The following is a 27,953-nucleotide window of genomic DNA, read 5'->3' as shown; positions in this document are numbered from 1 at the left end:
TCAGTGGCCTGCAAGTCCAGTTATCTGCTGAAAAAATATCCCTGATGTTAAGTAGCATGACTGTGCTGTATTAACTGATGACTTCATGTCAGCTAGAACTTGAGGTTGGTGTATATTCAGTGGACTTTGAGCTAATATTACACATACTGGATCGTGTTGCCAGTCACAGAGTCTAGATTCTAACAATATCGAATATTTTACCTTTAATATCAATACTAATATCAATAGTTTATCTTTTGTCACGACTGCAGATTATAATCAGCAGTTACGTTGCAATTAGTTAGGTTTGATTAAAATTGCTGAAATTCCACATTTGTGTTTTTGGTTGTACAATAATACTAAAAATAGAAGTTGGACCGATTTCATTTGTTTATTCAGTGTCACATGTCTACCCATAAAATAATTTCTTTAAAACAGTACCACCTCCTAGCCTGAAGCGAGCAGGGTCATTTCAGAACTAGCTGCCAAGTACACATACTGTAAGTGCAATATGCTCTCTTTTTATGACAGAATTTAGTAGTGTAAAGGTCTTAAGCTCTAACTATTTGAAGTTTTAGATCTAGACAATAGGTTTTCAGTACCCACTTGGAGCAAATTTTGTTAGTAGAGCGGTTTAAGGCGATGGTACATTCAGTTTTGTTGAAACTGTGCACATATATTTTGAGAAACACAGTAATTTTACACCGTTGAAATTATACATGGCAGTTATAACACTGAAAAAGCACTGAATAAAAATACTGGAGAGTTTACAACAACAGACGTTTTAAAGTCAAATTGTATCTTTTTTCCAATCATCGATGAGATTTATATGTAGAAATCTAAAATTAAATCTCACAGAGTGCATCATTTCACCCATTTTCTAAGAACGATAACCATATAATACTTATGGGGAATTTTAACCACCCGCTCACCCCCCTCCCCCACGGCGTGCGGGAGAGGGTCATGTTAAATTGTTAAAAATGTGAAACCCGACCCCAACCCGCCGCGCCTACTTCCGGTTTTACCGCGGTGGGTTTGGCGACGTCTGAGTAACCCGCTCCAGAGAGGCGGGTCATAGAATCATAGAAAGGTTCCAGCATGGAAGAAGGCCATTCGGCTCATCAAGTCCGCGCCGGCTCTATGCAAGAGCAATCCAGCTAGGCCCACTCCCCCGCCCTTTCCCCGTAGCCCTGCAAATTTTTTCCTTTCAAGTACTTATCCAGTTCCCTTTTGAAGGCCATGATTGAATCTGCCTCCACCACCTCCTCAGGCAGTGCATTCCGGATCCTAACCACTCGGTGTGTAAAAAAGTTTTTTCTCGTGTCACCTTTGGTTCTTTTGCCAATCACCTTAAATCTATGTCCTCTGGTCCTTGACCTTCCGCCAATGGGAACAATTTCTCTCCATCTACTCTGTCTGGACCCTTCATGAGTTTAAATACCTCAATCAAATCTCCTCCGTTCCAAGGAGAACAACCCCAGCTTCTCCAGTCTATCCACGTAACTAAAGTCCCTCATCCCTGGAATCATTCTAGTAAATCTCTTCTGCACCCTTTCTGAGGCCTTCACATCTTTCCTGAAGCGCGGTGCCCACAACTGGACACAATACTCCAGTTTTGGCTGAACCAGTGTTTTATAAAGGTTCATCATGACTTCCACACTATTGTACACTATGCCTCTATTGTACTCTATACAAAGGAGAAAGCCTCCAAAAGCTTGTGATTTTCAAATAAAACTGTTGGACTATAACCTGGTGTTGTAAGATTCCTTACATTTGTCCACCCCAGTCCATCACCGGCATCTCCACATCATGGCTATTTATAAAGCCCAGGATCCCGGATGCTTTTTTAACCACTTTCTCAACCTGCCCTGCCACCTTCAACGATTTATGCACATTTACCCCCAGGTCTCTCGGTTCCTGCACCCGCTTTAGAATTGTAGCATTTAATTTACATTGCCTCTCCTCATTCTTCCTACTGAAATGTATCACTTCGCATTTTTCTGCGTTAAATTTCATCTGCCCATGCCACCAGCCTGTCTATATCCTCTTGAAGTCTATCACTATCCTCCTCACTGTTTACTACCCTTCCAAGTTTTGTGTCATCTGCAAATTGTGAAATTGTGCCCTCGAATACCAAGTCCAAGTCATTAGTATATATCAAGAAAAGCAGTGGTCCCAGCACTGACCCCTGGGGAACACCACTGTACACCACCCGCCAGTCTGAAAAACAACCATTGACCACTACTCTCTGTTTCTCGTCCCTTAGCCAATTCTGTATCCATGTTTCTACTGCCCCCTTTATTCCATGGGCCGCAATCTTGATGATAGGCCTACCGTGCGGCACTTTATCAAACGCCTTTTGAAAGTCCATATACACCACATCAACTGCTTTGCCCTCATCTACCCTCTCTGTTACCTCATCAAAAAACTCTATCATGTTAGTTAAACACGATTTGCCTTTAATCAATCTACCCTCGTCCAAGTGACTGTTAATTCTGTCCCGGATTATCGTTTCGAAAAGTTTCCCCACCACCAGGCTAAACTGACTGGCCTATAATTGCTGGGTTTATCCTTACACCCTTTTTTGAATAAGGGTGTAACATTTGCAATTCTCTAGTCCTCTGGCATCCCTGTATCTAAGAACGTTTGTAAGATTATGGCCAGTACCTCCGCAATTTCCACCCTTACTTCCCTCAGCAACCTAGGATGCATCCCATCCGGACCGGGTGACTTATGATTATAATATTAAATGAGGCTCCATTCCTCAAATTTTGGGAGCCATTTGAATTTAATGGCTGCAGGCTGGGTTTCCCAAGGCTTGGGAAACCTGGCAGCTGAAAGGAGGCAGGAGATGCCTTTGAATCTATCATAAGTGATGCTCGAGGTTTCTCGTGGAGGTTGCACAAATGGTGAACTGTTCTTTGGCACATACTTGTCCACAGCTTGAGCCTCTTATACCATATATGAAATCCAAATGCTGGATATATTTATAATATTTCTTTTTACAGTTTAAATGGTACTATTTTCCCACCACAGGGCCCCACTGAAAACTAGTCATTTTATTTAAGTTAAAATGAATACCGGGTTTTAAAATGTCATTATGTATAGCTGTCTTGCAATAATACAAATGCTTAATGGATTTGAATAAAATTACTCTGAACACTATTGTAATTAAGTTGTTAAACCATTTATTGCCTCTGCTAAAATAGCCAATGAAGTTGACTAACCATTCAAAAGGTAATATCGTACAGTGTAATTTCTAAGCTCTAACCCCTTCAACTAAAAGGAAAACCCTGTCCTCTTTCTAATTGTGGACAAGATGAAAGTTTCCCCGACATCTATGGCTTACATTGGTTCATTTCCGACGGTAAGCAGTAAAGTGTTAAAACCTACACATTTCATCCATCCGTTTAGATAAGAGGATGGCGTCATTTTGTTCTTTTTCTTCAAAGCTGTACCCAGAAAGCTATTACAATCATTTCCAGTTTTGGAACTGGCAAAACCCCACACAATTTACAGTTTATTTGTTTTAATTTTAATCTCGTATCAAAATTTCCTTAAACATAACTTCGAATAGGAGGGACTGTTCAATTCAACTTTCTTGTTTCACTGGTTTCGTGGTTTAAAAAACTTGGTGTTAAACGAACAGATCATTTTTTGTAGCTTAGACATAAAGGGATCTGCTGTTTCTCCAAAGCATGATTGTGCCCTCTGCTGGCTGCAGAGTGGGAGAAAAATTCTAGCCTATTCCTGATAATTTGGTCATTCTTTGCACTAACAAAACTAAATCATCCAAAAACATGAATAAGCAACATAAGTACCACAGCAAGGTGGGAGTTTAGTGCTAAACAAAATTAATTATTGGATAATTGCATTAACAACTTTGAATTAAGAGGAGTAAACTATGTTATTTTGTTCTCGATATTTGTGATACTTTGGGCTGGATTTTCCTCCACAATACTGCCCGAAATCAGGCAGTATAATGGCAAAGTGGGGAGCAAAATGGGACAGAGGCCTGCCACCGGATTCCCACCCGTGCTAGCACCACCGAGAATCCTCCTCAGTCATCTGTTCCATTTTTACTAGTTAGTTTCAACTTCAATTACCACCAACCCCATAGAGGCAATCAGAGGAGTGGCAGTACATCCTGAGGCAGCCGCGGAAAGCCCCCTATTGCCAGTGTTGGAGGGATAGGGCTTAGTTGTCGGCACTTTCCTTCCTCAAGGTCCCCTTACTTACAGCTGGATGGCCCGTGGCTCAGTAATAGTCTCATTTTTAAATTTTAAAAAAATCTTTGGCTTCTGCTCAATTTAAGACATCCTCCTCCTCCTTGAGGCACTGCAGCCATTGTCCGGTTGATGTGCTACTGAACTTTTCTAGGCAGAGGCAGCGGGCTCCCTTTCTGTGGCAAAGATCCTTCCAGGATGCCTGCTTGCATATTTAATAAGGCAGGTTAGAAACACAGCGGAGTCGGGCAGTGGCCAAAAGTTCCGCCCCCAAATCACCTCCGGTGGCAACTCTGCTCTGGAAGAAAATCCAGCTCTTTGCATTGTTACTTTTGTTCCAATTATGCATAATTCTGCAGTTTTCCCAGTGCAATGTATGTTGTAAAATATGGTTTATTAGTTGAACATGCTTTGATACCCACCAAATGCTTATACACTGGTGCAACTTGAATTTTTTTTACTATAAATAATAAAATATAACAGTGACTTACTGACTAGATTGCGATATTTGCAGTTATGCTGTTGAATGTTTTGTGCCTCTTAAGTTTAAAAAAATATATACTTTATATAAGGTTTGCAATAAAAGTGGCACAATGTTCTTCAAAAAGTGTTTTCCCAAACACTCAATGCAACGACGAAGTTCATGTCAACACACACCACCACATTAATAAATGGCACCAGCTCATGACAGCATCACTGCAATTGTCTGGCTCTTTTTACTCTACCCGCAGTCAAAATAGTGTCCTTTTAAAAAAAAAACACTTGCAGATGTAAAGTAGAAGTAAACATTATCAAAACAGTCTGATACACTGAACACAGGAGGAAGCCGGGACTTCAGTTTTCAAATGACTGCACTGATACTATCCCACATGGCACATGTCATTTCTACAAGGTGGCCCTTTATCAGTTCAAGTAGATGTCTGCTTTGTAAAGATCTCTAGCCCATTTATGTTTGTAATTTACAATATTGGTTACTCAGCATTATCATCTCTCTCTGCAATTTGAAACCGCTTATCCCTGTGGTATGATACAAGTGCATCTGGTGTGTGAAGCTGCCAAATGCAGATCAACAGCACAAGACAAAGTCAGTTTCTGTGTTGCCACCTTCAGACCACATCAAGCACATCATCTGACAATAATAAACATTCCGTGACTTGGAATACACTGTTACTGCCGGGAATCTGGTCATGGCTATAAATATTATTATAACACAAAGACTGAAATGCAGTACGGTGCTTATAGTTTTTCTTTTCCTGCCTCACTTTCCAGCCTGCTGTATCCATAAGGCTGACACAGCTACCAAAAAAGCAGAAAAGTAGCCAGACAGCAAGATGAAAAAGATGCCGATAGAGAAAATGATGAAAATCAATTGAAAATAATCTTAAATGCCAACAGAAATACACACAGACCCTAGACCTTACTGAAAACTATTGATCCCAATTTTAATTTTTTTTTGCATGTGGTCTATTTGTAAGTGAAAAAGTATTTTCCACAAAGGCTTAGTGATTAGGTATTTTGGTACACCGAAAATTAATGTCTTGCACAATAAGTTCTAACCAAACTTATTTGATCAATTTATTATTTATTGAAATTATTCACACACCTGTTTAAAAATTAGTGAAAGTTTGAACAATGAGGTCACAATTATTGTTTAGGGGCACAAAATGTACAGGTAGAGCGTCCAAGGGTACAGTCTTCAGCTTGTTCAGGACTAATCGGACAGAATGCTCCGATTTGTGAAAGCCTCCGAACAAGTTTGGCCTTTTGAGGTTATTCAGTTGACAAATTTATATGAAAGTGGAAAATGTTTATAGACATGTGGCCCAATCGTGGACAGCTAGTTACTACCACCCTAACTTTTAAAAGAATCGGAGAATGATGACTACCAGTTGTCAGGATTACCAAAATACGAAAAGTAAGTTTTTCAGCTACTGCAATGGCACACTGATTCTGACAGATGTGCAAACTGGACATATGGATTATTCCAGCCTTACCCACTCTCATTTTTATTCATTCTTGGGTTGTGGGTGTCACATGCAAGGCTGGCATTTATTGCCCATCCCTAGTTGTCATGAGAAGATGGTAAGCGGTTTAATACAACTGAGTGGCTTGCTAGGCCACTTTAGAGGGCAGTTATGAGTCAACCATGTTGGTGTGGGACTGGAGTTAGATATAGGCCAGACCGGGTAAGGACAGCAGATCTCCTTCCCTAAGAGGATTTAGTGAACCAGTTGGGTTGTTATGACAATCTGACAGCTTCATGATTACTTCTACTGATACTAGCCTTTTATTTCCCAATTTTTAAAAACTGAATTCAAATTCTCAAACTGCCATGGTGCTCTTCTGAGGAGCAGCTTAAGATTAAGGAGCACTGATGGGGTGAAAAACTTGGACTTTTACTTTGTGTCCATCCTGTACTATACTTATCTTGCTGAGGTTTTTAATTTACTTTTTGAGTGAATTTACAACCATGCTTGGAAGGGGATTTTTTTTTATTCATTCATGGGATGTGGCCATCGCTGGCGAGGCCAGCATTTATTGCCCATCCCCAATTGCCCTTGAGAAGGTGGTGGTGAGCCGCCTTCTTGAACCGCTGCAGTCCATGTGGTGAAGGTTCTCCCACACTGCTGTTAGGTAGGGAGTTCCAGGATTTTGACCCAGCGACGATGAAGGAACGGTGATATCTTTCCAAGTTGGGATGGTGTGTGACTTGGAGGGGAACATGCAGATGGTGGTGTTCCCATGTGCCTGCTGCCCTTGTCCTTCTAGGTGGTAGAGGTCGTGGGTTTGGGAGGTGCTGTCGAAGAAGCCTTGGCGAGTTGCTGCAGTGCATCCTGTGGATGGTACACACTGCAGCCACTATGCGCCGGTGGTGAAGGGAGTGAACGTTTAGGTTGCTGGATGAGGTGCCAATCAAGCGGGCTGCTTTATCCTGGATGGTGTCGAGCTTCTTGAGTGTTGCTGGAGCTCGACTCATCCATGCAAGTGGAGAGCATTCCATCACATTCCTGACTTGTGCCTTGTAGATGGTGGAAAGGCTTTGGGGAGTCAGGAGGTGAGTCACTTGCCGCAGAATACCCAGCCTCTGACCTGCTCTTGTAGCCACCGTATTTATATGGCTGGTCCAGTTAAGTTTCTGGTCAATGGTGACCCCCAGGATGTTGATGGTAGGGGATTCGGTGATGATAATGCCGTTGAAGGTCAAGGGGAGGTGGTCAGATTCTCTCTTGTTGGAGATGGTCATTACCTAGCACTTGTATGGCGCAAATGTTACTTGCCACTTATCAGCCCAAGCCTGGATGTTGTCCAGGTGTTGCTGCATGCGGGCACGAACAGCTTCATTATTTGAGGGGTTGCGAATGGAACTGAACACTATGCAATCATCAGCAAACATCCCCATTTCTGACCTTATGATGGAGGGAAGGTCAATGATGAAGCAGCTGAAGATGGTTGGGCCTAGGACACTGCCCTGAGGAACTCCTGCAGCAATGTCCTGGAGCTGAGATGATTGGCTTCCAACAACCACGACCATCTTCCTTTGTGCTAGGTATGACTCCAGCCACTGGAGAATTTTCCCCCTAATTCCCATTGACTTCAATTTTTACCACGGCTCCTTGGTGCCACACTTGGTCAAATGCTGCCTTGATGTCAAGGGCAGACACTCTCACCTCACCTCTGGAATTCAGTTCTTTTGTCCATGTTTGGACCAAGGCTGTAATGAGGTCTGGAGCCGAGTGGTCCTGCCGGAACCCAAACTGAGCATTGGTGAGCAGGTTATTGGTGAGTAAGTGCCGCTTGATAGCACTGTTGACGACACCTTCCATCACTTTGCTGATGATTGAGAGTAGACAGATGGGGTGATAATTGGCCGGATTGGATTTGTCCTGCTTTTTGTGGACAGGACATCCCCTGGGCAATTTTCCACATTGTCAGGTAGATGCAACACTTGTTCATTTTTAGCACCCAGGATCAAGGTCATGCTAGGTGCAGTAAACAGATGGCCGTACAATACAGCTCCCCCTATTTTGTTCCAAATATGTCTCAACCCAAATCTGAAAAAAGCTTTCCCTTCTGCAGCAAATACATTTTTTTCCATTCCCCATGCCAGTCATCCTTGAAGGTTCATTAAGTGAGACTGGCAAGTTATATGCTGTGGATTTGTAACTGGTTGACACTAAGTTTAGCCTGCCAAACTCATTTTACTTAAGATCATTAAGCAATGAACAACTTTCATTCCATCACCAAAAACAAGAGAAGGCAGGAGAAGTATGTTGGACCGCGAAGCTGCGAATTACCAATAGAATCGGTGCAAGTCCTCCATTACTGTGAGGTTACAGTTCTGAGGTGGGAGAACCAGACACTCCTGCTGAACGTCAGAACGTTGAGAGGCCTATCAGATGTATTCAGTTCCCAATGCTATAGTTAATGTGAAAAAGACATTATATTGGGATGTTCCAACCGAAATGCTACTATCTCAAAAGGCTCGATTATGAACCACTAACTTTGGTCCTTCATATGCTAATCACTAAGGTTTTCCCTCCTCCCCACCCCAAGGAGAGCAAATAGCAATAAATAAATGCCCAGTACTAGCTATTTCTCTCCAAAAGAGGATCAGTAAAATACCTACATTGTTGGTATACTCCAAAATGGGTAACTGTCAGTAATACAACTGAAGCAACTGTTTTTATCATTTTTGGAAATTTCATGACAGACAAAAAATAAATTGTTAATATAACTACAGATTAATTTCAATATAGAATAGCACAGCATTGTCATTTTCACTCATCAGAATAAAGGATTAAATAGTAGGGCTTGTACAAGAGTATGGATTGAGAGCACTTTAATATACTATTGGCTAATCACAATTTCTACATATGCTGCTTTAGAGTGATGATTTGGAGTCCGTTTTTGTGCAGCACAGTTATGGCCGCAAGACTATAAACTCACTTCACTCCAATCCTTCAAAAACATTACACATTAGGCAAAGGTTTAGCTATAAGACACTTGCGTAAAGTCCCAGTTTCCTCAAATGCAGTATTCTACTCCACGATAATACATGAGTAGAGATCTTACACGTGCAATTAATTTCTTTCTTCTCTAGCTCAAACAAAAGAATCACGAACAAAGCACCCATGCAGAAGCAGTGCTACACAGCACATGATGAAAATGTACCCCAAGTAAAGCAAAAAACCACTAGATGATGGTGAAGAAAATTAAGCTGAAACTAATTTATACCAGTAGCTCAGAAAGCATTTTGACTTAGGTTTCAGGTTTGAGTGCATTTCAAAAAAATATGGTTGCTCCAGCCACGTTGGCTGAAGAAAGTAAATATTTTGCTCTGCTAAATATATTCTGTCAAAAAAGAGATAGGATTATCTCAGACATATTTGGCAGCTAGGTTGCGAACAAACTAGGTTTTTTTTTAGTCCCCAGTTGGACAATAAATTGGAGTTGAATGTATTTTTAAAGTAGTTGGGATTAAATGTTCCTATCGGGTCTCACAAATTCAGGTCAATTGATTTAAAAACATGTTATTGCTGCTGTAGTTATTTCAACAATTAAAACCAACTGAATCTGTATTATAATGTAAATTCACATTCCTTTCCAAATTATCTACACTGAGCTCTAGGTAAATCTTCAATATGATAACCCACATTATCTTTCAAACTAGTCTAAACTCTGGCTAGTTAATTGGTTATAAGGGGCAGTTAGTTACATTGCTTCTGATGGCATTAGGACTACAAAAGTGTAAATGAACAAAGGAATATCCTTTTCTCCTGCAATGGCTTCTCTTCCCACTCCCGCACCATTACCTCTGGAGCCCTCAAGGATCTATTCTTGGCCTTCTGTCTCTCAACCACATTCTGCCTCTCGACGACATCATCCGAAAACACAACATCAGGTTCCACATAAACACTGACGACACCCAGCTCTACCTTACCACAACCTCGCTCGACCCCTCCACTGCCTCTGTGTTGTCATTCATTCATCTGACGAAGGAGATAATCTCCGAAAGCTTGTGATTTTAAAATAAATTTGTTGGACTATAACCTGGTGTTGTAAGATTCCTTACATTTGTCCACCCCAGTCCATCACCGGCATCTCCACATCTGTGTTGTCAGGCTGCTTGTCCGACATCCAGTACTGGATGAGCAGAAATTTCCTCCAATTAAACATTGGGAAGACCGAAGCCCTCGCCACAAACTCCAAATAATGTGCAGCAAGTTGTGTAACTTTGTTTTTTGTGGCTAAATGTTATCCCAATCAATGAAAGGGATGTCAGTACTGTGAAATTAGCACATTTTCAATTTTAGCACCCAGTGTTACCATTAATTATTCCCAAGTCAGATGTCATCTGAGGTTGGGGTGGATGCAAACTAAAGATCCTTATACTATGCGCTAACAACGCGACTGACCCAAACCTCAAAAGAGTGTTCCCAGTGTATCAGTGTGAATTTTTCCATTTTCCATAACAGCCATCTTTACAGCCTCTCTCAGTGATCTAAATTCACAAGGAGTCAGATTGAGATAATCTAATTTCATTGACATAGGGTAGCCAACAGAGAAATGGGATTGGGTTGGGTTGGATTCAAACCCAGTTCCCAAAGGTGAAAGGATAGTGTGCTAAATGACCACCTCTTATTGTACATCATTTTATTCATTGCAGTCCCCTGCACAACTCTATAGATGAAAACGAGAAACAAAGGCTTTGTTTTGAAAAATGCAAGGACATCTCAATTTAGCCTCTATACTAGTGTGTACTACCTGTAGAACGTATTGCAGCAACTCGCCATGGCATGTTCATCAGCACCTTGCAAACCCAAGACCTCCACCACCTAGAAGGACAAGGGCAGCAGGTGCATGGGAACACCACCACCTCTAGATTCAGCTCCAGGTCACACACCATCCTGACTAATGACATATATTGTTTGTTCCTTCATCGTCACTGGGTCAAAATCCTGGAACTCCCTACCTAACAGCATTGTGGGAGCACCTTCACCACACGAACTGCAGTGGTTCAAGAAGGCAGTCCATCACCGCCTTCTCAAGGGCAACTAGGGACGGGCAATAAATGCTGGCCTTGCCAGCGACGCCCACATCCCGAGAATGAATTTTTTAAAAAACTGCTGACTATAATATTGCAATTCACGTATAAAATTGTGGAAGAGATCAAGCCAAAGAAAATAACATAATTATCATAATTATATAAAATTTCTGCTAATAAAAGAACAGATGTACAAATCATAATTTGTGGACCAAAAACCTTTTTAGATTACTGTAGATCCTTCTTCAGAAACTAAAAGTGAAAAATCAGCTTTAAATAAAATGTAGAGCTGCATTTGTAGACAGATCAAAGACAATATAAGCCATTTCATTAAATCCTGTTTTTCTGTCTCCATTTATTTAATTGGGACCGGCTAAACTAAATCCAGGAAGCATATAAGAAACATGCAAAAGAAAATAATATAATTATACCATTTCTCACCTCCCAAAAGTACTTCAGTGTTATGCATTATTTTATTATTCAACTCACAAATCACAAAGCAGTTGGGACAGACTGTAAGACAGACCTATAATTGAAGTTTTCTTAATAAACTAGCAATATAAATCATATCATATTTAGTTATGTAATATAGAAATTATAGCCATTATTACTCAAAATTGTTTGTCTTATTTAGCTAGGGAAAGTACAAATTACAGTAAAATTGATTCAAAAAATGAACAAATAATTCACTATATAAACAATTTCTCGCGAATTCGATGTGTCAATCTGCAATGAAGGAAGGAAAGAGAGGAAGAAACACTTGCATTTATATAGCACCTTTTCATTATGTCGCCAAAATATCTTGACGCACAATACATTACTTTTTTAATGCAATGACTTTTGTTGTGTAGGCCATTTGAGACTGGCTTAACTGAAAAAGTCCAGTCCAGTAAGGTTAAAATGCCCAGAGGAAGATCAGCATCGATATTTGAAAAGGATAGACAAGCATGTTCTGGATCAGCCTTTCAGCAATATATTTATCTCATGTTGTTATAAAAAAGCAGAATCATGCTAAGAAATATGGCCACTTTACAATCAATGGCCAATGTGAGTTCCAGTAAAATACCAGGTGCTGTTACCATTACAGTTCCATCTGTTTAATAACTTGTAGGTTGAATAATATTGAAATTTTATATTGCACGCTACAGTTAATAGTTACTGTATGAAGTAGTTGATCTGTTCATGTTAACTTAACCCTTTTATAGGCAAAAATCACCCCTTGCATACACAACAGCAAAGAAGGCTGGATGTTGTTTCAGCTTTACTTATGCACCTTGGCTGATCTGTATACTGATTTGCTGAAATTAAATTAATTCCATAAAGCATCTACATATAGACTGGAATCCGAATGACTGCAGAAAAGTGTAAACAATTAAACACTCTCTGCGATGTAAGCAGAATGTATATCTTTGTTCTTAGCTGAATTTACACAGTGCATTAAAATAGTTACAGTTTCTACTCCATTTGCAGCTTTGTCCAGAACAACCAACTTGTTAGGGATTCACAATGAAAGCCATCTATCACTCAGTAACATTTTACTGCAAGAACAGCCTACTCCTTTAAATGTACAACTAGTGTTCTTAATGGTTGTCCTAATTTGCATTTTTTAATGGTGTTATTCTAGTAAAGTTTGCAGGAACAGAAAGATTTGTAAAGTGGACACAAATGCAGAGCCTGCTAATGGAAATAAGTACAACTGCATTAAAATAGTACATCTCGGAAGGGTTACATCACCGAGAACGGTTGAAGATTCTATTTGGCACAAATAAATCCAAATTAGTTTACTTTAGGCTGGTTTGGCATCTGTTATAGCTTATCACAGCTTTGTACATCGATCAATGGCATTCAAAAGATAAATCAACCAAATTTTGCTTAGATCTCTAGCAATTAAAGCCCACGAAAATGTCAATAAAGTAGACTGATGGAAATAAATTAATTTTTAAAAAAAGTCCTTTAAACATCACATGCCACTGAACACCCAATAGCTATTGATGCATAAGATGAAGTTCCTATTAATATGGAAGAGAATTTTATATTGACAATAAAGGATCCTTACATAGGAACAAAATGTCAATTGCAGCATTATCCCTTGAGGCCAAAGATTTTATTACTTCAAAGTGCTACCTTGGCCCAGAAGTGCAGGATCTGATTGAATACAGATTCTCAGCTTCGGTTCCAGAGGCGTTTAATTCCCAAACTATTCAAGCTATCAAGAAAGAGATGAGCATAAAGTAAGCACAACGAGAAGGGCCATCAACCTGCATCCATTTCCTCGTGACTAGTAACTGAGTAGCACCAGCAGACCTAGGAGCAAGTTGGCTGCCCACACTCTCAAATAGGGAAACGTGAATGGTGCTGGGAAAGAAAGTTATGTTTGGTAGAATTTAGTTTAAAGAAATACAGCATCGGACAAATGGGTGCAGGTACACAACAGCCTAGAAATTACTACTGGTGATATTAGTAGACGAACATTTAACACATTCACAGTCTGCTATTTTAATGCAGGTGAAAACCTATTTATTTTAAATGGGTTAGAGCCTCTGCTAAAATAGCACATTAAGCATTTGTCAGCTAATATCGTCAACAGTAATTTCTAGCTAACGTATGTAGCCTTGGTCTGCCAATAGGTTCAGGCTGGTGCAAAAGTATGAGGGACCCATTATGCTCAACTTTAAGAGCAATATGGTGGAGAAGTACCTTTTGCAAGAAACAGTACAAAGAACTCAAGCTGTTAATTATTTTAAATGTTTTGTTTTCAATGTTTGTGTGCTACATTTGATGTGTTGAGTTGGACTTTGACAAGACAATTTTATTTTGTTTCATTAAAATTTCCTTTTTTCTTGAAGGCTTTGACCAATTGCTGGGATACAGTTCCCTCATGTACCTCGTCCAAGTGGTCATTCTTCATGTGCAAACCTAAACAGTGAGTACTGGCCACCAGGGCTGCCTAATCCTGCTTTCTTCCAACATTCACGCTTTCCAGCAGGAGTCACTGGATAAGGATCAGGAGTAGGAACCCTGGCTGATTTTCTATTCCCGAGTCCAGGGGCACTATGGCCAACTGTAGTGTTTCTAATGGGCTGAGGTTAACAAACTCAGCGTGGATTAGGAATTGAACCACTACTCTTCTCATCTCCATGGCTCAGCTAGTCACTGCCTTTACCAACACAGCCATTAGGCAAGCTTGGAACATTTAAATAAAATTGTTAATAAATCTGACACTATGGGCTCGAATTTAGCAGGCCTGCGGGTTCCCAGCGGGTGGTCCTCCGGGAGCGTGGTCAACACGCTCGGCGAAATTAGTGGGTTGCCCGCGCGATCGTAGCAGGCAACCCACTAATAGGAATCAATTACCTGCTCCTCCGGGGTCCACGGCGCTGGCCTGCGCGTCGGTCGGGCTGCGCATGCGCAGTACGATCTGTCAGCTGGAGGCTCTCTAGTTAAAGGGGCAGTCCTCCACTGACAGATGCTGCAACCAATGGAACAAATTGCAGCATGGAGCAGCCCAGGGGGAAGGCTGCTCCCAGTTTAATGATGCCTCACCCCAGGTATCATCAGATGGGGTGAGGAGGAGGTGGAGGACACAGATCTTCCACCCGGCGGGCGGGAGGAAGCGGCCTGCCTCTGCCACCAAGAAGGCCTGGCTCGAGGTGGCAGAGGGGGTCACCTGCGCCACCAACATATGGCCCACCTGCTTACAGTGCAGGAGGCGCTGCAATGACCGCAGTAGGTCAGCCGCAGTGAGAACACGAAGTCTTTCCCCTACACTCCGTCTGCCACAACACTGCCCCCACCCCACATCTCCTTCGGCACCACCAACACTATTCTGTCACATCACCCTTCATACCCACTCAAACCCCATCCTCATCTTACCTCCACCTACTCACCTCGCCAGTACTCATCCTGCCACTAACACGCAACCCAATCCTCATACAATCTCATTGCTCCATCCCATACTCACCCTCTCGTGCATCTCCCTCACGGCCAGCCTCACTCAACCTGCCACCACCTGTGCTGCAGCCACAGGGCATGCATCACATATGTGCAGTAGGCAGCGTAAGGCAAACGTGTCGTGAGCATGAAGGGGGTGCACAAGGGTGTCTGAGGATTTGTCATGGGTGTTACCTATATTGAATTTCAGAGCAACAAACAGCACACATTATATTGACACCACCACTGCCATGTCTCCGCGAATCCTGTCCGTTGTGTCCAATAATGCCCGCTCCTGGGTATCACTATGAGGACCCACCACTGATGCCACCCATCGTGTTACTGCAGAGTAGGTGCAGGTGTATTTGCAGGGCTCGTCCGCGCAGACGACTGAGAGACATCGGCGGTGTAGCCGGCTGCACCCTGGAAGGATGCGGAGGAGAAGGTGTGGAGGGCAGTGGTGACTTTGGCAGCGACAGGTAAGCAGTTGGTGCTGGGGCCAGCCAGGAGCAGCTCGGCATGAAGGAGGCTGCAGATCTCCACGACTACATGTCGAGCGAATCTGCGCCTCCCTGTGCACTGCTGCTCGGAGAGTTCCGGGGAGCTGCGCCTCGGTCTGTGGACCCTGTGGCGAGGGTAGTGCCCTCTGCGATGCATCTCTCTCTGAGGTAGCCCTCCCTCCTGCTGTGCAGGTGGGCGTGCAACAACACCGTGTTGGGGAGATCCACGTCTCTGCGGCGGACGGCGTGGACTGCGAGGCTGCTGGGGCTGGTCATGCTCTTCGTCCTCCGAGGGTGTCCACACACCACCCATCTGGCAGGTGTTGGTCTGAGGGGTTGTGCAGGGTAGGTGTGTGGTTCCTCGGACTGGGGCTGCGGTTTCGTGTCGGTCTGTCCTCTGGCTTGGCGGGGGGTGGTGGGGGGCAGGGGTTGCCCTATGTGACGCGGTGGCCTCCTGCGTGGGTGAGGGCTGTCCCCCGTGGAGTGCACCTTGGCACCTGCCACAGGCTGCTGGCTGCAACACGCCTGGTTGGAGAGAGACTGTTTCCCCCAGTGTGGGAAACACTCTGCGATGCAGGTGAAATCCCACACTTCCTCTTTTGACAGCTGATTCAGCTCATTAACTGACCTCAACAAGCAAGGTAAGTACTCTCAAGTGGAACCCCGCTGGCTTTAATTGCCTGCGGGATTCCCACCAGCGGGGCTTGCGCGCGCAGCCCCGCACGTCAGCGCGGTACCCGGAAGTGGCCGGGATTTCGTCGCGATCCGGTCACGTGACCGGATATCGGGATTTTCCGGGCCCCCCCGCTGGAAACCCGCCGGAAACCCGACGCCAAAATCGAGCCCTATGAGTTAATGATAACAAAACATCATAATTTTCTGAAATTTTCCCTCCATAACATAAATTGTGCTGTTATAAATTGTTCAGTAGCTGCTTGGCTACCATCCTATTAATAACTGAAGTAACGTTACACAAAACCAAGAAAGGCAGTCAAAAACAAATGGATCGTGTTTGAGGTGAATATTATAAGCATGAGCCTTTACCTAGAAGGCTGTCACTTCATTTATGGGTATTAACTCTGGGTAGTTTAATTTTATCATCCTTGTAAAACCCGTTGATTTTAACGGATTTTTTTTTGTTAAAGGCAGCCAAAGTTTCAATATTAAGTCAAAAGCAAAATACTGCGGATGCTGGAAATCTGAAATAAAAACATGCTGGAGAAGCTCAGCAAGTCAGGCAGCATCTGTGGAGAAAGAAATAATTAATGTTTCAGTTTGAAGACCTTTCGTCAGAACTGAAAGGTGTTAAAAATGTTTCTGAGCAAGTACAGAGCCAGGGAAAGGGGGGAGGGAGGGGAAGAGAGGAAAGAGCAAAAGAGAAGGTCTGTGATAGGTTAGAGGGCACGAGTGATTAAATGACAAAAGGGATGATGGTGCAAGGCAAGGAAGGTGGTAATGGGACAGGTTAAGAAACAATTATTAAGTCATGGCCTGATAACTCCCATTGAAATAAAAGAGGAGGTGAGTGCATGTGTGTGTGACGGGGAAGGAACACTAAATATGATATATTTAAGGGCTGTCATTTCTCCCAGTTTGGTTGATGCTTGTAAGAAAAACACTCTCTCAACTCATTCACTCGTTAGCAACAAAACCAAAGTTAAATACTTTTAAGAACCAACCTTTCTGTCCCATACTTAGACTTCTCCATGTATTCAATGCACCGAACAATTGCTACCTCATAAAAACATGAAGGCAGTTTGTGCAGTTCAGCTTAGAAACTGGAGCTTTGTTAAAATTCAATGTCAATGTATTATTTTGGGTACGTGTACTTAAGCTCTTTTTCCCCATCCTCTTCTGAAGGGATTAACTCAAGTGTTGTATAATTAAATAATTCATATTGGTTCATGGTTCCATAACTCAGGCGGTGTATGGTTCCATAGGAATTGGCAGCCCTCAAGTACCTTTCAGAAGTAGCCATTATTTGATTGTGCCCATAGACATCGAGTTCTAGCATGCCATTCAACCATACAGATCACGGACTAATCCTGCCCACCCCTGACAGTCACACACACCAGGTCACCAAACATCAATCAGGAGTGGGAACCCAAGCTGACCTTCCCCCTCTGGAAATTTGAGGCTAACTGTAGTACCCCATCCCAAACTCCCCCTCGGATGAGATTACCTAATTCAGTGCAGACCAGAAATCATATCTTCCTGATCCGAATGGCTCACCGCACATTTACATAACTACCCATTAGAAGAGGTGCAAGCTGTCTTTTTTTTTTTTAAAATATTGTAGTTTGTGATCAGTTTGATGCTGATGAAAATGAGGGACGTCAGTGGTCAAGAACTATTAATCGCAAAATTGGAAGAGCAACTGTTTCCCCGTGTTAATATCTGGATGCAACGCAATCATCTGAAGTAAGTTGGTCTGGGGAGGGGTCTTTGTCAGTCAGTGCCCATGATTCTGTGACAATTTAAGTTGTACATTTGTCAAGGGTTGTGGGTCATGGATGTGGTGGTAGCACTCACTCAGGAGAGACAATCAGACTCATTCCTTCTCTTGAGCCAGGTAAGTGAATCAAGTGAAGGTGGGACTTACTGACATCAGAACTGTGACTTCTACTATTATGTACAAGACAACAGGCACTCACAAGGGTATTTGGCGCAAAATTGAAGTGACAATGCCAAGCATCCAGTTAGTGCAGGAGTCATTGCTCGGATAATTGTTGTCTGGTGTCCTTTTCCTAACATTGCAATGTTGTAGAATTTTATTAATATTTTATTTGTTCATAAAAAGAAATTCTGCACAAATTAATCATGGTGACTATTACTACTCACGCTCGAAAGAAAAGACATTGCACCACAGGAGCACCGCAGCACCTCGCTTAGGTGACCTATATCAACCACCTGTAGCTTCCCATGACTCCAAACTGAGTGACAACAAGGAGCTGGGTGGCACACGCTTCCAAATCTCTGGATGTGTCACGAGACGGCCAAGGAGAAAACACACCTCAGCCTGAAGATTGAGTTGGGCAAAGTCCAGAGACTGCGGGGACTAAGGCCAACCACCTGCAAATGTAAGGGACATCTAATTTAAATGTATGAATGAAATGACTTGGCTTTGAACTGTTCTTGTTTAGTATTTAGGTATTAGGATGGATACTGGTGCCTGTAGCAATAAGTGGATTTGAGTGTGCTACCCTAGTGGACATGGGTAGTATGTCTCATCTTTCCCATAAGGATTTCAGGTTATAAGCTTTTCTTTTATTAGTATTAATCAGGCTTGCCCATCTGACTGTGCTTGCATAATGTGTGATGAGCACAGTACACTTTGGTCTTGCTCCCCCAATCTTTCCAATATTTGAAGAACTAAATGTTTTTCCACTGTTTTGCACCTGGTGTCAAGCACTCTCTGATCAGGCATAGCCTGGCTGAAACGCTGTTTCCACATTGTCAAGAATGTTCATTAACTTAATCTTTGAAAGGGCACCATTCACTAAAATAGGTTGTATTTCCATTTCTGATATAAGCCATCTTTATAGCCTCTTTGAGAGAGACTGCTAATTATTGCTGAACTATGGATACTTTTGTTCTATTAACAACTACTAGGAATCACGGGAGGGCCAATATTATCCTAACTTACTTCAATACCTTTACAGGGACCAGAGAGATATAAAGTTTTCAGCTCAATAACCTGCACTAATTTATCCCAGATCCCCATGTTCTAAATGCATTCTGCAGTAAGGTAGATTGATATCCTTTCAAAAGTTTCACCTATTTTTTTGCCAATTGTTACTTTATTACATTGAAAGATTTGAGCTAGAAAGAGATGTGCTTCTAATAGCATAACCATCAAATTGTCGTCAGCAAAGCCGCAAGTACTTCTAGTACTAAATCAAATATTACAAAGTATTAACATAAAAATGTAAAATGCTGGGAATCTCACTAGTCTAATCAGTATCCAAACAGGCAAATTCTGACAAAGGGTCTTCACCAGCAACAGTAATCTGTCTTTTGTCTTCAAGATGTTGACAGGCCTCTATGTATTTTTAGTATTCCCTGATTTAATCTCCAGTTTCCAGCATTCGTAGTTTTCCTTTTTATCTCTAAAGTTTGGTTCAATACTTGATTTTCTACTCTATGAAATTAACAATACATTTAGTGCAATAAGAAAAGGCTCATACCACAGCTGTATCAAGACACTATAATGCCAAATTACCTGACGTAGGTTTATTCCATGTCTTAGCAAAATTAAGTAGCAATAATCAACAGGGGGTGACTTTACAAGGCAATAAAAGGGGAAAACACATAAATAATGGACTCAAGGTCATGGCATTTATTATCTGGCATACATATGCTGAATATAAATTCCAACTTGTCCAAAACTGCCGCACATATCCTGCTCACCCAGCATCCTTGTAATTGCTGACTTACACTGTCTCCCCAAGCCCAAAGCCTCATCCTCTTTGTTAAATCCGGCCATGGTCAGATTATAATATTTTGATAATATTTAATATTAAATATTTCAAAATAATATTTTCAGAAAATAATATTTTGGGATATGGTATATGAGTAATTTGAGATGTGACATATGGTAAGTATACCATAGTATATCCAATCAACCAAGGCAAATGGAACTGCTCCCCAACGAGAAGACAATGTCTGCAGGAGAGATAGGATGGGAAAAAAATGGCTGAGAAAATTTTAAAAATAAGATCACAACAGGCTGCCAGGGCAGTAAGTTAAGGTTAATTTACTTACCTTGCTTCTGACCTTAAGGTTAGCTTCCTAACATACAGCTTTGGATGGAAGCACCCTTCTCCTACCACAAAAATAAACTCAAGTTATTAAAGAGGAAAATCAAAAGGCACACTGACCCAGAAAGGCCCATTTGATGTTGATATTACGATGCTACCTGCACGTCCTCCCCTTCCCACTCTGCATAAAGTAATCTTCCTTCAGTCAACTAACCTGTTCTTGCCAAACACATGGGAGACAGAAAAAAAACCCACAAGAATAAGTGTATCTGCTCAGGATTATGCAACAATTTTACAAAAAAACTAAGTCCTGAAAGAGGGACTGCAAGCTGGATGAATGCTATCCTGGAATGAGGAGGATGCTGCTATTCAGTAAACAAACAGGACACAATAAGAAAAATAACTTTCTTCTTCAGTCTAGCAACCTTCACACACCACACAAAAACTGACCATCACAAAGGGAGATTCAGAAACATCTTTGGTATCAGACAGTCAGTATCAATGCATTCATGCATAGTATCAGCTGGTGCCACAGGAGTAAACTTGTGCAAAGTTTACTCCTGTGGCACCAGCTGATACTATGCATGAATGCATTGATACTGACTGTCTGATACCAAAGTTCTCAAGTTGCAGAAAAATCGATAGATTTTCCAGCAGGAAGTTCCAGTCAGTGGATAATGTGGGGGGGGGGGGGGGGGGGTGGATAATGAGCTCCATGGGCTCATACTGCTCTTTATCAGCCAATACCAAGCTGACTGCACCTCCAGATTGACAAAGCTCTGCTGGAACAGAAGAGGTCGATCGCAAACAATATCCAAGGATTGACAGATCAATTTTCATAGCCCCTAGTATTAAGATTCAAAGCACCCTTACCACATACTTATCCAACAACCCAGGTCAACAACTGTGGTTGATGTGATAGAACCCTCCCCCTGTACAATGCAATCTTTGGGGGTATTTGAGGTGAATTCTATGCAGAGTTGAATGGCCTTCAAACCATACTTCAATGCCAAACACATTAGGCATCTGCTGTTACCATCAGCAAAGTGAAAGCATTTTCAACCCTACGACGAGATGACGAGGTTTAAGATATTTTTTACTTTTTTAAAAAAAAGAAATTTCATCCAAAATTAAGTCAAACGTGACAGAAAAGTATTTAAAAATATCTCGAAAATATTTTAGAAGGAACTTAATTTGTGGCAACTGCATCCATGGAGTGACCAGTTTGCTGACAATGGAAGGAAAGAAATGGTAAGCCAAACTCTGGATGGACACTTTTTATGGCACAGGAAAGGAAAGTTGCATGAGCATCATTCCGATATGAAAAGTGTCTTAAAGGAACAATGTCCCTCATAATTATCTCCATTAACTTAATCCTGCGTATGTGAAGAAAACTGGAATGAAGAAGTATTGTGTATGTGTCATGGAATGTTGTGCAGCCAAATGGTCAATGTTTTGAACTCTAAGGAACACCATTGTCAGACAAGAGTTAATTTGCCAGATGGCAAGTTTTTAATAAGCACAACCTTTTTTATAGTGAAAAGAGTGACGCTAAGACAGTGATGCTTTTTGCAGATTTTAACAGTTGAAGTCTGAATTTAACTTTCACCATGTGTGTTACAGAAGTTACTCTGTTTGTAATGCCAATAAAAAAAATATTAAATCTGAGACCATCATAAATCTGGGTCAGGTACAGGAGCAACAAAATTAAATCCACTCGCATGCAACACTGATAAATCAATTTGATTAAAAAGGTAGAATTTTTTTTCCTACCAATTTACAATTTGTAACAGGAAACTAATGTACTCCCAAACAAAATCACAGGATGCTCCAATTAATTGAATCACACAACAAATTGTTTTCAGATCTAGAATACCTAGTCTTGCTTTGATAAATCTAACTATCAAATTACCAAAAATTATATTACGACAGACACTGTCAAGCATCTTTGGTTGTGCTAGGTTGTGCAAGTAAATGCTAGGCTGTTTTAAAGCATCCCACCACTTGAATAAGATTTGTGATAAAAGGAATGGGAGAGAATTTTTCCAAATGTGACTTCCAAAAGTGGAAAATCTTTGCACAAGTGTAATTTGCTGAGTTCTAAAATGACACAACATTCTAACAGTACACTTCTCGCTACAGATTTACCCAGCTTCTTTTGAGCATATTTAAATGATCTGCACCAACAACAACAAAAGTTACTAACCTACTCCAGAGGTTCAGCTGATTTCTCAGCAGATCACATAAGGATACCACTTCTCTTCCAGAGTGATTTCTACAAACAAATAGCTGATCCAAGTCAAATCAATTTGGTTTCTTCCAGTTTATAGAATCATAGAATGATACAGCACAGGAGGCCATTCAGCCCATCGTTGTTGTGCCGGCTCTTTGAAAGAGCTATCCAATTAGTCTCACTCCCCTGCTCTTTCTCTATAGCCCTGCAAATTTTTCCCCTTCAAGTATTTATCCAATTTCCTTTTGAAAGTTACAATTGAATCTGCTTCTACCACCCTTTCAGGCAATGCATTTCAGATCATAACAACTCGCTGTGTAAAAAAATGTTTCCTCATGTCGCCTCTGGTTCTTTTGCCAATTACCTTAAATCTGTGTCCTCTGGTTATCGACCCTTCTGCCACTGGAAACAGTTTGTCTTTCTTTATTTACTCTATCAAAACCCTTAATGATTTTGAACACCTCTATCAAATCTCCCCTTAACCTTCTCAGCTCTAAGGAGAACAACCCCAGTTTCTCTAGTCTCTCGACATGACTGAAATCTTTCATCCCTGATACCATTCTAGTAAATCTCCTCTGCACCCTCTCTAAGACCTTGACATCCTTCCTAAAGTGTGGTGCCCAGAATTAGCCACAGTACTCCAGCTGGGACCTCACCAGTATTTTATAAAAGTTTAGCATAACTTCCTTGCTTTTGTACGCTATTCCTCGATTTATAAAGACAAGGATCCCGTATGTCATTTTAACAGCCTTTTCAACTTGTCCTGCCACCTTCAAAGACTTGTGTACGCACACCCCCCGGTCTCTCGGTCCTGCACCCCTTTTAAAATTGAACCATTTGGTTTATATTGCCTCTCTTCATTCTTCCTATCAAAATGAATCACTTCACACTTCTCTGCATTAAATATCATCTGTCATGTGTCTGCCCATTTCACCAATCTGTCTATGTCCTCCTCATTGTTGTTTACTACATTTCTGAGTTTTGTGTCCTCTCCAAACTTTGAAATTATGCCCTGTAAACCAAAGTCCAGGTCATTAAAATATATCAAAAAGAGCAGTAATGTGATAAAGAGGGAGTGATATTCAATTAAGTCTGTGAAACGTTTGAAAAACAGAAACAGAAAGTAGTTATCTCACCTTGAGCTGAATTCTGTCCAGCATTGTGTACTGAATCAACTCTACGAATTCCTCACCCCCCACCCAGGAAGCACATCTCCTTCAAACACATTAAAAGATCTGACTAAGTCATTTAGGATTACTGCGACATCTGCATGTCGTGCATGTGATATTTTCTGATTACTAACCAAACATTTTGATGATAAAAAAATAAAGCAACCCTTCATAGTTTAGTCTTTTTTCCACTAAAGTCCAATGCACTGTATACAATGGAAGGCAAGGGTGCTACTTCTCTTTTTTAATTATGTAATGACATTTTCTGTCGTGAGTTATGCATCCTTGTGATGGATGACATGGTGCTTGGAACTTGTATCAACTCTAATCTTTCTTTTTTTCAAAAAGAAAAGCACATATATGCTTCACTCCGCTGTTAAAACACACCAGATTTAAGAGCCATCATATCATAATATCATGGTAGGTACAGCACAGGAGGCGGCTATTTGGCCCATTCTGCCTGTGCTGGCTCTTTGAAAGAGTTATCTAATTAGTCCCATTCCCCTGCTCTTTCCCCATAACCCTGTAAATTTTTTCCCTTCAATGTAAATATTTATCCAATTCCCTTCTGAAAGTTACTATTGAATCTGCTTCCATTATCCTTTCAGGTAGTGCATTCCAGATCATTACAACTTGCTGTGTAAAAAAATATTTCCTCATGTTGCCTCTGGCTCTTTTGCCGATCACCTTAAATCTATGTCCTCTGGTTACCGATCCTTCTGCCACTGGAAACAGTTTCTCCTTATTTACTCTGTCAAAACCGTTCACGATTTTGAACGCCTCTATCAAATCTCCCCTTTGCCTTCTCTGTTCTAAGGAGAACAACCCCAGCTTCTCCAGTCTTTCCACATAACTGAAGTCCCTCATCCATTCTAGTAAATCTCTAAGGCCATGACATCCTTGAATTTTTTTAAAAAAAATAATCACTCAACCTCCAGATATTAGAAGTTTAAAACATTAGCAAACATTTTTTGTCTCGAGGTTTACTAAGTGCTAATAGAAACCTGTCTCAAAAACTGGCTTGCTAGTTATGCAGTTAAGTTCACGTATAAATTCTAAACTTTTCCAATACAGCTGTCACTGTGTATCCTTCATTTTCACAATTAATATTTACTGTAATCAGGCAAGAAAGATATCAGTTAAGCGGCTCCTTTTTTCAAATTACTATATCCAATATCACAGGAGGCGATATGCAATTAAGTCTGTGAAATGTTTGAAAAATAGAAACAGAAAATAGAGTTAAAATTTTTACCCGAAACAAAATTAAACTAACATTTTTGCAATTTGCTTACGTTGATTTTAATGTACTGTGGTGTCAATGATGCCTTTCACATAGCAAAACATTCCAAGGCACTTCACAATAGAAGGGGAAAAACCTGGACACCAAGCAGGGATTGGAAGAAGAGTGAAGGGAGGCAACCAAACGTGAGGTCGAAGAGATAGGTTTTCAGAAGCCTTTTGAGGGTAGGGCGAGTTGAAGCAAAGTAAAGGTGTTTCGGGAAGGAGTTGCAAAGATCAAGGCCATGATGGGTGAAAGGTCGGCCATCAATAGTGAACTGAAGGAAGGAGGAAACACCTAGTCATCCAGAATTAAAACAACGGAGAGTGTGAGCTCAAATGCAGCAGAGATCGCAACGGTATGGTGGAGTGAGGCCATGGAGTGATTTGTAGACGAGGTCAATGACTTTGAGTCATTACTTTGGCAGTTGCAGGTGCTGATAGATGGGCTGGACTTACTGAGGGACAGGATGCAGGCAGTGGAATTATGGGTGATTTGGAATTTGTGTAGGGTGAACCTAGGAAGGCTGGCAAGGACAGTAATGAAGAAATCAAGTCTAGAATTCACAATGGCATGGATGAGGGTTTCAGTAGCATTGGGGCAAGGTAGGTACAGAAGGAGCTAAATATCAGAGCTTGAAATAGGACTTGATGGTCTGGATGTGAGATTTGAAGCTCAACTCAACATTGAACAGGACACCAAGGCTGTAATCCAGAAAGCAAGGAGCTGGGGGAGGGGCACGGAATCAGGGGCTAGAGTATAGAGTTTCTGACATGAACCAAACAGGATGGCTCTGGGCTTAGTTGGAGGGCTTTCTGGCCCTTCAGGTTAGATAGGGAGTCAAGCAGCACAACAGTAATCATGGAGTGGAGGGTGGTAAAGGCAATGCCTGGTGGTGTCCACATACATATGAACACTGACCCAATGCTTAAGGATGTTGTCTCCCATGTTCAGAAGTCTAGTGATTTTGACCTAATTTGTTAAACCTGTGAAGATTATTGACTAGTAATAGGTCATATTGCTATTTTTTTCCAAAAGGTCAACAGTGCAGGCTATAACAAAGTGATGCTGGAAGTACTGCTACTGTTATAAAGCTAATGCATCCAAGTCATTGTGCACCTCGATCTTTTAGATATTGATTCACAAAATATTAAAAGACTGCTTGCAATTAAAATTCACAGTTGATTTAATTATAGAAATTAGATTTTGAAATTTACTAAGGAAAGAAATTAAATTATTTGCAATGAATTGTGGAATCACTATAAAGTGTTTGTATAAAGCATTAAACAATAACCATGAAACATTGTCATATAACATACACAAGGCGATATTATTAGCCTGCAAAATGAAGTTCAAAATTATCCAGTAAAATAGGACTTTAGTTTAAATAATATGATTCAACTGCGGGAGCTAAGTGGGCATCATTCTCCGTCAATGCACAAAGAAATAATAATTTGCACAGTGTATGAAATTGTCTGAAGCCCTGACGCTTTATTTCCCTTGGGCCACTCTCCAATGTTATACATCACCCTACTGTGATTATTTTTAAGAAGAATATAAAGGGCACAAGTGAAAATATTGAAACTGAATGAACTGAAATGATACAGGAAGTCGATGTCTTCAACAACCTCATGAGTCCTTGTATGGAGATAACACAATGGCACAAATGTATTACTGGAGGATAAATAAGGAGGTGCCATTGTAACAACATAAAAACAAGGATAAAAAGAGAAGAGGGCATGTATACACATCCCCTTTAAAGCAAGTCTCCTTAGTTTAACACAATTCCCCTTGCCAAATTGTCCAGGAGATTCTAGGAATAATGCAGCAAATTGTATTACTGGAAAACATTACCTGTACTTGTATTAATTAACACCACATGTGTGGCTGAATATAAAAATAAGAAATAGTACAGCAACAAATCTGGGTCACATGAATGAATTCTGATCCACAGCTGGTGAAATGAGGCCATTTCAAATACTTTCAACAGATCAAGTACAGATAAAGGTGACTTGTGGTGGAAGATTGTTCCTGAGCTGCTGGGATTGTGGAAATGGACAGCAAGAAAGACAACCAGACAAGGACGAGTGTTGTAGGGTATAAGGTTAGATACACAGTCTGCAGTTTCACTTAATTTACCACTGATGAGGCAGAAGGTGATTACAGGATCTTTCTTCAGGATATTAAATGAGTTGGGTAAAATCCATGATAAGAGTGGATTGCACAGGGTTTGATGGCCCAGTATCAATGGAGTCTTATGTTCTGAGTGGAGTTCTTTCCCAACAATGTGCTTCAAAGCAATCTCCTATTCCACAAATGTCATTTTTTTTCCCACTTCCTAGTGTAGCTACCTAATTGCCTCTCTAAGGGTGCTTTTGGATGTTTAGTGCCAGTGTGAAGTAGAAATTACTTTCCACCAATGCTAAACTTGCAGTACAAATCCAGTACGAGAGTCTGACCTGGCTGTGGAGCAAGCAGAGAGAGACTTCCTGCAGGAGGGAGTCTTACACTGTTTTGAGTTTGACATTATGCTGAGTATAAATCCACTGTGCTGTCAAGGCAGGTTACAAAGTGCTTAGGGAATCCTTGAATCCTTTGAGCAATATTTAAACATACCTGACCTTATTTAAATATTTAGAGAGTAGAGATTCTCCCCTCCCCACTATTTACTTGTTGGGAGAAAACTCTGTGCAATCAGGGGAAAAAAAACCCTCAGGCAGAATGTAAAATTCAAACTGATGTAATGTACCTGTCATGAATCTGTAATCAATAATCTGTATTGAGTGTCATGAACTGTAATCACGTACAATGTGTTCATTAAACTGTACTTGG

General features: G+C 41.2%; 1 protein-coding gene and 1 long non-coding RNA gene across 2 annotated transcripts in view; one reads left to right on the top strand and one right to left on the bottom strand.

The window, feature by feature from the left end:
• Window positions 1–27,953, bottom strand: part of snx19b (sorting nexin 19b) — a 167,133-nt gene that overhangs the window by 75,086 nt on the left and 64,094 nt on the right. The window lies entirely within an intron of this gene.
• LOC137301482 (uncharacterized) lies at window positions 419–27,953 on the top strand. Its single transcript, XR_010958299.1, has 4 exons — window positions 419–479; window positions 14,097–14,173; window positions 18,481–18,760; window positions 27,076–27,953. It is a non-coding gene; the product is annotated as an uncharacterized lncRNA (long non-coding RNA).

Source organism: Heptranchias perlo, chromosome 33, assembly GCF_035084215.1.
Source record: "Heptranchias perlo isolate sHepPer1 chromosome 33, sHepPer1.hap1, whole genome shotgun sequence".
Lineage (NCBI taxonomy): Eukaryota > Metazoa > Chordata > Chondrichthyes > Hexanchiformes > Hexanchidae > Heptranchias > Heptranchias perlo.
This window is presented reverse-complemented; position numbering and strand designations above follow the sequence as displayed.